Source organism: Oreochromis aureus, linkage group 23 (assembly GCF_013358895.1).
Source record: "Oreochromis aureus strain Israel breed Guangdong linkage group 23, ZZ_aureus, whole genome shotgun sequence".
NCBI classification, from domain to species: domain Eukaryota; kingdom Metazoa; phylum Chordata; class Actinopteri; order Cichliformes; family Cichlidae; genus Oreochromis; species Oreochromis aureus.
The window spans coordinates 14,078,094-14,088,326 of record NC_052963.1 but is presented as its reverse complement, the minus strand read 5'-3'; the positions used below and the strand labels follow the sequence as shown (position 1 = coordinate 14,088,326).

At 38.9% G+C, this 10,233-nt stretch overlaps 2 long non-coding RNA genes across 3 annotated transcripts in view; one reads left to right on the top strand and one right to left on the bottom strand.

The window, feature by feature from the left end:
• LOC120436126 overlaps positions 1-7,825 on the bottom strand; it is a 37,813-nt gene extending 29,988 nt beyond the window's left edge. For both annotated transcript variants that reach the window (XR_005610164.1, XR_005610163.1), the window contains exons 1-2: positions 7,685-7,825; positions 4,155-4,265 (exon numbers count right to left, since the gene is read on the bottom strand). This is a non-coding gene — a long non-coding RNA (uncharacterized LOC120436126). The remainder of the gene's footprint in view (positions 1-4,154; positions 4,266-7,684) is intronic.
• The window catches only part of LOC120436117, a 109,400-nt gene that overhangs the window by 58,015 nt on the left and 41,152 nt on the right, over positions 1-10,233 (top strand). The window lies entirely within an intron of this gene.

The following is a 10,233-nucleotide window of genomic DNA, read 5'->3' as shown; positions in this document are numbered from 1 at the left end:
ATGTGATATTTTGATAAATTAAGTAGATATTTGAGCATTACTCAGCTACATTCTCGCCTGAAAATATCTTAAAAGGTTATTTTGTGACCCAGAAAGGGTAGTCTGGTGAAAAAGAGGATCGCATTTGTCGGCCACGGTTGTCGGAGCCTGTGCGTACTTGTAAGCGCGGCAATGGCGGAGGAGCACTGCTGAAAAACGTATTACTTTTTCTGGGTCACAAAATAAACTTTTAAGATATTTTCAGGCGAGAATGTAGCTGTGTAAATTTCAAATATCTGCTCGATTTATCAAGACATCACATATTTGCAAAAATGTCTCGACGTTTTCGAGACTTCTATTTTTCATGCTTTGTGGCAGCTTTAGAACATCTGTGGCATCTATTAATGTCAAATCTAGCCTTTATTTAACAACATAAGCAAACTCTATGTTACAATGGTTGCACAGCCATTAAGGATCAAATCAGTTTCTGAAAAATGTTCTGTTTTTTCTCCCTCTGCTTGCTTCTTACTGTCTTTGAGGCTCGGGACCAGCACTCCTGTTGTTGGACAGAAAGACATCAACTCAGTGGTAAGTATTTTGGTTTTCCAATATATTAGCAACTGTCAGTGACATTTATATTAATCAGGCTGAACTTAAATCATACTTTAGATCAGCCTGTTTTACTTATTGTTTTATTTGTGCTTTGGTTTGGGGAAGTTGTTTCTTCACTGATCTTTTCCTGTCTTCTGTTATTAGACTTGAGATATGACTGCACTATGCTGTTGCTGTGACTCCAGTTAATTCTACAAGACATGCTGTGTAAGTAAACAAACAACAACAGTTTGGTCTGCATTTCTTGAAGGATCACATCCCCCAAACTTAGTTTAGAGGGTCTACACTGTATATAGTGAAGTCTGCAAGTTTTCTAACAGCAAAATTTGTTTTGTGCCCAAATCATTTTGCACATCATTAGAATGAAAGTTATTGCCCATGTTTGCATAGCCCTTTTTAAAATTATTCTTTCATGACAATATTGTGTGTTGCTATCCAGACTGACAATTTGGGACATTGAATGTCACCTCTCCGGTGGGGAGGGAGCCTGAGATTGTCTAAATTGGAGTCTGTTTTATACCAAATGCAGAAAAAATGTTTTAAGAAAGCAATTAAGTTCATGTTCCAAAAAATATGATTGTTTGCTTGCAGGACACCAGGAGAGATGAGTCCCCCGTCACAGATGGTCAGTGAAGATGGTCGCCTGCAGGTTCAAGCTCATTGCATCTCCAACCCACATCCACTGCCACTGTACTTAAGGGAAGTTAAAGACTTTCTTCTGCACTTACATTTGGATCACCTCGATCCATGACAGTCATTCAGGCAGTAATGCCTGGACTGGAAACAAGCATCCTTAAAATATTACAACATTCCAGCTCCTGTGTTGGAATGCAAAACAAATGTGTTGTTTAAATTAGAGACTGCACTTGTGACAGAACAATAAATATTTGATGTTGATTATATAAATAATGTAAGTACAAAACAAACTTGTGGTAGGCCTAAACTTATTTTCAGAATAATTACATCTAAGACTTTGTTTCGTTTTAAGATTATAACAGTGATGGCAATATCATTTTTATTCAGCAGAACAGTGTCCAGTATGTTGGCTGTTGTACTTTGTGTTTGAAAATAAAAGTTGTGCTCATTTTAACATCATTACAAAAGTGTTGTTAATTATTTTTAATGATATTCATGGTACCACAAATTGTTTTTTCATTTAGTTGAACTTGAAATGTTTGTCAGTAGGTAAACAATTAGTATTGTCAGAAAGTCAGAAATATCAAGTTATTCTTAATACTGCAGACTTGCAATGTATAAGTTGTCCTAACAGTCATCCTAAGTAAGCTTTACTTAGTTTTTTTGAGGCAACGAGTTTCCATAATTTTTTTGAGTTCTGGGAACTAACACGGCTGTGTACATTTTGAGTAGGGTGTACTCAAAATGAGTAAGTTGCCCTAACTTGGTCATCTTACGTAAACTTGATCCAATTTTTTTGAGTTCTGGGAACAAATGAGCTTGTACAGAATACTCAAAATAAATACGTTGTCCTAACTTAGTCATTTTTAGCTAAGCTTTACTCAATTTTTTTGAGGCAACGAGTTTCCATAATTTTTTTGAGTTCTGGGAACTAATTAGATTTTACAGTGTGGGGGAGGGTGTGTTTGCACAACAAAAGCAGGAGAACAATGGAGCTGACGACCTGTGAAAATCTCAGCGGGGTGCCAAGAGGTGTTAAGGTCGGGGGGAATTTACGCAAATCTGCGCAGGCCAGTAAATCTAGTAGTAGGGACTTGCACCAGGGAAAAAAGGCTCAGTAATTCTAGTGTTAAATCGGGACTTGATGAGACCTTTCAAGCATCACTAGAAATATTATAAACAGTCGTCTCCATACCACAGTTTGCTATCAGTAAACACCGACGGCATTCATTGATAGCATAGCACATCCATGTTAGCAGTGTATAAACGATAGTTTAGCATATTAGCACAGGTATCAATAAAGGACTACCGTATTAAACACTTTTACTAACCGCAGGCAGATGGACAGGCGCTCTGCAGGTGGGATTGAGCACCTGTAGTTGGTGTCTAGGCGGGCGATGCTTGGACCAACGCGGGACAGCAGGTCCTCAAACTGGGCGAGGGAAAGACGGCGATATCGCTGAAATCGGCTGTCATCCAGGCGCAGCTCCTCGAGCAAGTGGTGAAACTCACCAAACTGCTCACCCGTCTGGAGGACTTGATGGACCCAGGTACGGCGAGGGGCGTCCCTTAACGCTGCTGCTCTGCTCTCCACAGTAAATAGAAACGCTAGCTCGACAGCTGCCGTCTAGCAAAGATACTGTCTGGCACAACTTCCTCCCACATTTCCGGTTCACGCGCGTCAAAATATGCAATTTTGACGCGCGATGGATTTTTCTTGGACACGCGTCGAGGTGCGAATGTGCACGCGTCAAATTAGGGGCGTTTGGGGCGTTTTCGCTCGCGTCTATCGCGTTCGGTGTGAACACACCGTTACAAGCGTCACGTAATATTTGGCAGCGTTCTCTTGAAACTTTTATTTTGAAACTGAAACACGCCGAAAAGCGGAAGCAGGCTTCTGCACACCTGAGGTGCACGCGCTGCGTACACCCCCTCTGTCGGGCATACGCAGCAGAGCGTGCGCGCCAGAGGTGGCTGACTTGAGCCGAAAGCGCAGAACCAGCAAGAAAGGAAAAGACAGAAACAGACAGAGTTAACCTGAGCTTGAAATTAACCAAGAGTCAGCAGAGCGACTTTTCACAGGGGGAACAGGACCTGTTGATTTTTCTAACTGATGGCTACACACAGCTCTGCAGGACAGCTAATTACCGCTGTTTAGTTTAATATTTGATTTTAAAGAGTGTTTGAAGCTAAGACAAAAACAGATCATATATTTTCATACAGTGATGTTCCAGTCGGGTTAATGTTTGTGTGTCCTACCTGTAAAGACTGCAGGTTACTGGAGCGTGTCTGAAAATGTGAAGCCCCCCTTCAGTCTAATATTGACACCGTTATGCCGTCTGCACTTTGATCCCGCTACCTACTCTTGAAAACGATGTGCGCATCTACTTCACTATTTACGGTTCAACATGTTTCCTGTTGCTCTGAGGTGCATCTAACAAACAAACAAATCATTTACCACTAATAATAACAATTTTACTTTATTAATATAAACACATATATAGCAAAGGTCTTATTCAAATTTATGCAGCCTAGGATAAAAGTTGGTCTTTTTTGATATAGGATGTTTGGAAATTATTTTATTGTTATGATTTTTGCATTTTGTTATTTAATTGATTGCAAAAAAGAAAACAAGTTTATGTAAACAAGTGGAAATTAATCCTCCTGAAAATAAGCCTTTTAAATAACCTTGGTGGGTTTTTTGGTTGTTCAAGAGTTGAACCATACATAGTATCACAGGTGGCTGACTGCAGTTAGATAATAGCTGTCACAAAAAAATATTATCTTCATACACGTCACAGCTGTGTAAGCACTGATATTGATAATAGATGGGACCACAAAGAGACAACATCTTTTGCTAAATGTAATTATTATATTAGAAATTTATAAAACTTGTGATTCAAATTTTTCCAAATGAGAACATGTACCTTTTTTTGCTTTACTGATCAGTGGTTGGTTGGTTAACCTGCAGGTGTTCAGGCACGAGTCCGTCGTCTGGAAGAGCAGGTGGTGAAGATGTCTTCACTGACTGAAATGCCCTGAAGGTGGAATTAAAGTTAAACTTTATTTGAACATAAATCAGTAAAGACAGGCCTCCATCCTGACATGCAGTACTTGCATTACTTATGTATGATATGCATGCTCACAGAACCCAGATGATGCCAGCATGTTTTGAAGCCAATGTCTGGATAGTGAATGTGAGTATAAGTGTGGCAGGAGAGTGATTTCTCTCTTTTCTTGGAAGTATACAAAAGCCTGTTGTTTATAAAATGTTAATAAACAAACAACAAGTTCTTACCGAATGAGAAGTGAAGCCTGGAGATGAGCAGAGATCAAGTCAAGTACAGTTCAGACACGCTGTTATTAAATTCTACCTGAGCAGGTTATAGTTCACCTCAGTAACAGAAGAATAAATAACACTTGGCTCTGAGGGCTTCAGTTTTTATACATTGCTGCAGCACCACCTTAAGCAATCATTTACATCAATACCTACAGCACTAGCCCACCAGTTCTAAGAAACTTCTCTGTTTGTGGTTCAGAACCTAATGTGACGACCAGTGACCACAACAGCATGCAGCTGCAGGTTGTCATTCACAGCTGGCTTTACAATAGAAGAGAATAAAGAGGCATTTTTCTGTAAAACTTTTCGGTAAAATATTACTTTTAAATAAATAAATAAATAAAATGTGTCTAAAAATAAACTAAGGTAAACACCCAGAATAATGAATTAAAAAAAACTGCACTTGGCTTAGTTTTTGTTAACTCGGTGTAATATGTCATGTGTTGTTCAGCTGAACTCTTCTTCCACACAACATGACCCCTGTGAGCGCCGCCTGCTCCAATCAGAGACGAGGTAAAATGTAGCACTATTAAAACAATGTGATTAATGCTGCATAAAAGTGAGCATTTAGCACAATAGCACAATTAGAGCCCTGAAACCTCAAATTGGATATGTTCAAACATCAAAGCTTACTCAAAAGAGACATGGAATCACTTTAGTTTGTCTCCAGATCTGTTCGTCCTGTCGTCCCCATTTACCAATATTTGCTGAGTCATCACAGAACTTTTGCAGGAATCATTTAGCAAAGTTGTAGGAGACGTCTGCTGTGTATATTATGAATAGAAATGGAGTCAGGACTGTTCCCTGTGGGGTGCCTATACTCAGGGGCGGATCTAGAGAAATTTTCTTAGGGTGGCATGAGGGTGGCAAAGAAATCAAATGGGGTGGCAAAATCAAAGCCTTTTTTTTCCCCCAAACACATATGCAGGTGGTTACATATGGTTAAAATGATTCAAATGCAGTAAGTATACACGTTTTTCATATAAATATAGTCTATAACTTAATTATTGTCTGTAGCCCACATAATTACACACTTTAGTTGCATAAAACATGTGAGTTTTGATCTTATGTACTGTATAGCCTGTATAATAAATAAATATGTAGCCCAATAAGTATGAAATCCAGAAAGCTACACAACATGGGGCGGTTCATTTACAAATACAAGTCTAACTTAAGTTTCACTGTTTTTTGTTAGAAAACAATCACATTGTTACAGCTTAAATTACACAAAATGTCAGTAATCTGCACTGTCATGAACAAAAATTTAAACCTAATTTTTCATGATTTGTTGGATTAACCCACTGAGGCCTGAAATACAACCGGCCATTTTTGACTCCTTTTGAGTTTACGTTTGTATTTCACCCTCAAATTGTTTCATTTGATTTTTTTCCCTTTGCCTTGTTTGGTATCTTTTCAGCTCAACTGAATTTAGTTGTTTTTTTTCACTGACATACTGCATTAGTATTACTGATCTGAAATCACACAAAGAACTTAAAATCCTAGTAGTATTTTTTACTGTAAAAAAAAAAAAACCCACAGACATGTTGAGTAAATTTTTATAACTTGAAATGCAAATATAAATTGTACATTTTGTAAACATATACAACTATTTCTCTAAAAATGCAGCCAATACACCTGCCGTTTTTTTTTTTCATTTTGTACAACCATTTAAAAATATTACTAAAACTAAAATGAGAGAACAATCAGGTTTCACAATAAGAGGCCCCACAAATGATGTGTGCCAGTAAAAAAAAAACAACGTTTGTCCACCAAAAGACAGAGGAGAGCAGCACAGGGACTAACCTGCAGGCCTGACAACAGCAGGTGTATCACTCCGCTGGTTTTCTACTTAGTGACAGTGTTTACATTACAAATGTGCCTTTGTGACATTCATTAGTGACCTCACTGATACACAAAACAAAACGACTACACAACAGAACAACTACACAAGACAACACAACACACTAAGTATACACTCCACACTAAACGTCACAAATCTCCCACATCTAAAAACTCTCTCTCTCTCTCTCTCTCTCTCACTCGCTCTGTCTCGCTGCCGTTACCCTCACTCCCAAAACTCTCCCCTCTTCCTAAACAACCAAATCCCACGTGTTGACTTTTTTTTTTAAATTAGTCGACATGGTGCATTTTTCCACCGATAGGAAAGAGGTGGCTTTTTTTCCTTTCTTTACTGTTTTCGCGCTGTCCTTAGAAAACGCTTAAAGCACACACACACAAAAACATGACGACAGTATTTAGTAAAAAGCGTGGCTTATATATATTATCATAACTCTGGATTTACTGGCCTGTAATTAAAATTTAAAAACTTTGAACTCCGAACTTTCAATATGGGCTGAAATAGAGACTCAGCGTGGCTGCAGCTTGTTGCTATGTCAGCTTAAAACAGTCATGTGATTTGGAGGTGCAGCGTGTCCGTGGACCCCAGAGGGTTAACACTCACCTTCCTTCCATTTCCAGAGTGTAACATCCAACCAAATGTGTAAAATCCGAAATTCCCATGGTGTTGTTCAAAATGTGCTCTGGCACAATCATAAGCATCGCTTGCTACTGAAAACGAGAAAAAAGCCGGTCCTGCTATGGGCTGAACCATTTGTTAATGGTGGAGGGGGGGAACACTATGCAATATATTCAGTTTTAGCATTTATATTCACTGTTGACTGTAACTACGCTCAAACTGTTAATGCTATCTTATTTTAATAAACAACACTGTCATATGCAAAACTGGGGTGGCACTTGGGGTGGCAAGGGATCATTTTAGGGTGGCAGTTGCCACCCCATGCCACCCTTCTAGATCCGCCCCTGCCTATACTGCAGACTACCCATTCAGACACATAATTCCTCATGTACTGAGGGTGGTTGGTAAGATCGTCCAGGATCCATGTGGTGATGGTCCACACCTGTGTAATCAGGCCTGTCCTTCAGGATTGTCGGTATAATCGTGTTAAAAGCACTGGAGAAATCAAAGCACATGATTCTCACAGTGCTCCACACACTTTCCAGGTGAGCGAGGGATCGGTGTAGGAGCTGGATGACAGCATCATCTACCGTAATGTTGGGGTAGTAGGTGAACTGGAAGGGGTTCAGCAGTGAACTCACCTGGGGCCGAAGATCAGCAAGGACCAGCTCTCCAGGTTCTCCATCAGGTGTGATGTCAGAGCCTCCAGCCTGTAGCTGTTGTTCATTTACATCTGCCTAATTGATCATTTATCCTCAGCACACTTTTCAGTTCCCTTGCCTGAAACTGGACAACATGGAAAGTCTGAATTCAAACACAGGTGGCGGCTTGCGGCATTTTTTAACTCAGTGCAGGATGAGTGACGGAGCACTTCTCCCACTGAAAACGCTACGTCCAGGTGAACAGAATTAACTGTTTGGCACAGGTCCCCCAAATGTTTTGCTCTGCTCTGAATTCACAGATCATGTCTGTTTTACTTGTGAGCTATAAGGTATAAAATTCTCTTGTGTATATATTTGTCTTCACAGATGTACAGCAGAGCTTTTTGTGAGAGTGAAATAAAAAATAAAATAGTAAAACCACCAGAATAAACACAATAAACCACCTTTCAGTTCAACTTTTGCTGTCTCAACAATGTTCTCAAATATATTTTTTGCTGTTTAACTTACCAAATATTTCCAGTAAGACATTTGATCAGGTCTTTTAAAACTTCCTATTAACCAAGCAGCATTCTCAAGCTGCTGCTGCACTGTTAAGAAAATCCTAACTTAATCCTCATAGCACAGTCACAAGAAAACAAACAAACCCATATGGAAAAGAAATAGAAAAAACTTATAAAAGACTTGCATCAGATTTGGCCTACTTCATATAGTGAATCATATAAGGCTTATATGATTTACTCATGAAAGTGGCCACTTTCATATATTGTTTTAGTAAGTATCCAAAACATACAAGTTTTACTTTATATCATTTTTCAAGGGATCTTATATCTGTTTTCACTCTTGTATGCTTTTCATACAAGTTTCACACAAGACAGATACAAACTTTATAAGATTTATAAATATCTTTTCCATGTGGGAACATACAGTCATGTGGAAAAGAGTGTTTTCATAAAAATATAGCGTACTAGTAAAAACTAAGAACACTGATTTAGTAACTTATAGAGCTAGCTTTAGCAGCAATAATGTTACCAAATTGTTTCTGTATGACTACCAGTCTGTCACAAGGTTGTTCAGGATATTTGAATCACTCTTCTTTACATGGCTTCTTCAGATCATTGAGGTTTGTGGTATTAGTTTATGTTCAGCTCTCTCAAGTTCCCAGCACTGAATTTTAGGTTGAGGTCTGGACTGTGACCGGGCCATTGCAAAACCTTGATTCTTGTCTTTTTTAGCCATTCTGTTGCAGCTCTGCTGATGTGCTTGGGATCTTTGCCCTGCTGCTTGACCCAAACTCACTTTTGACTCTACAGTACTTGGTATACAGGGGAGTTCAGTGAAAATTCGATGGTGCAAGGGGCCCAGGTTCTGTAGCTGCAAAACAAGCTCAAATCATCACCCTTCACCACTGTGCTGACAGCTTGTATGAGGTGTTTGTGCTGGTATGCTTTGCAACTTTGCTACCAAACTTGCAGCCATGCTGTCATGCTCTTTTTAGAGAGCAGAGGCTTTCTCTTTGCAACCCTCCCAAGAAGGCCACACTTATTCAACCTTTTTCTAATTGTACTGTCATGGACTTTAACATTTAACATGCTAACTGAGGCCTGTAGAGTCTGAGATGTAACCTTGGATTTTTGAGCTTTTTCTAACCATTGCACAGTTTGACCCTGGGGTGAATTTTCTAGGACGTCCATCTCTAGAAAGATTATGACACTGTGTTAACTGCCAATTATGCTTTCGTATAGGTGCTCACACTTGCTGGTAAACCAAGAATCAAGTGCAGTTGATTAGCAGCATCTGGCTGCTATTTATCTTTTTCATTTGTATTGAAGCATTAAAGGTGCTTTAACATGAGCTGTGTGAAGCAATAAATGATGAGCATATTACCCTCTATAGTCTACACACAAACTAGAGCATCCAAATCACGTGATCAATTTAAGTTGACATCGAACCCTCACTGAGTCTCGTTTCAGTTTGGGTCAGAAAGACTTCAAACTACATACCAGTTTTTAGAATCACCTTTAGTGCTAGAAGAAACGGTAAAAACTGCATCTTCTAAGGATGTAACGAAAACAAAATGCAAGTAAAACGTGATTTCCATTTCGTATTGGGGAAAATGCAGCATGACAGCCAATCGCAAAATTATATGGCTGCTGAGGAAAAGGAGAAGTTGTTAAAGTGAAGGCCAAACAACGACATCAACAGCGAGTTTTGAGATTCGAGAGATTTGTGGCATTTTTGGAGTGTGTAGTCTAGCCTTTTATGTTTTTTTGTTTGTGTTTTTTGAGTGTCAAAAACAGTCAAATTCAAATAATAACTGTATATTCTTATTTGTGCTGGTGTGCTGAAAATAATGATACCAAACAATTAAAAATAAGCAGTATGTAAAAGTGAAATTAATGAAGGTAAACTCAAAAGGTGTCAAAAACGGCCATTTATAGGTTTGACTTCAGAGTTTTACATTACACAAAGATTGCATTATAACATATTATAACATATGTAGTTAGTGTGATAACATCTAGAGTTATTGC